We start from the raw sequence: 377 nt of genomic DNA, 5'->3' as shown, positions 1-377 counted from the left end.
TAATCTCTCTCTCCGAATCTTTGTGATTTCGTTAGCACTTCGCATTCTGCTCGCCTTTCTCGCATCTTTCTCGACGTGCCTTGGAAGTCAAATTCCTTGGAGCTTACTCAGGTTTCCTCTCTTCGTTTTCTTTTGATAGCCGTTATTATAGTTATATAATCCAATCTCATTTTTTTCCAAGTTATAACTAATATAAGAGATAAGAAGACCCCTTCAGAGTTTCATAAATAAAAAAACAAGGTCATATGGTTAATTAAAAAACGGTGAATATGAGAAGAACGAGGTTTTAAAGAGACGAAAAGACCAATTAATTGAAAATCACCAGGTATGTCGAGAGCAGCAAATGGGTTCGGTCGTCTAGCGAGTGTCACGAGGCC

This window comes from Penaeus monodon, chromosome 25, assembly GCF_015228065.2.
Source record: "Penaeus monodon isolate SGIC_2016 chromosome 25, NSTDA_Pmon_1, whole genome shotgun sequence".
Lineage (NCBI taxonomy): Eukaryota > Metazoa > Arthropoda > Malacostraca > Decapoda > Penaeidae > Penaeus > Penaeus monodon.
The sequence above is the reverse complement of the archived record's forward strand: the minus strand, read 5'-3'. Positions refer to the sequence as shown.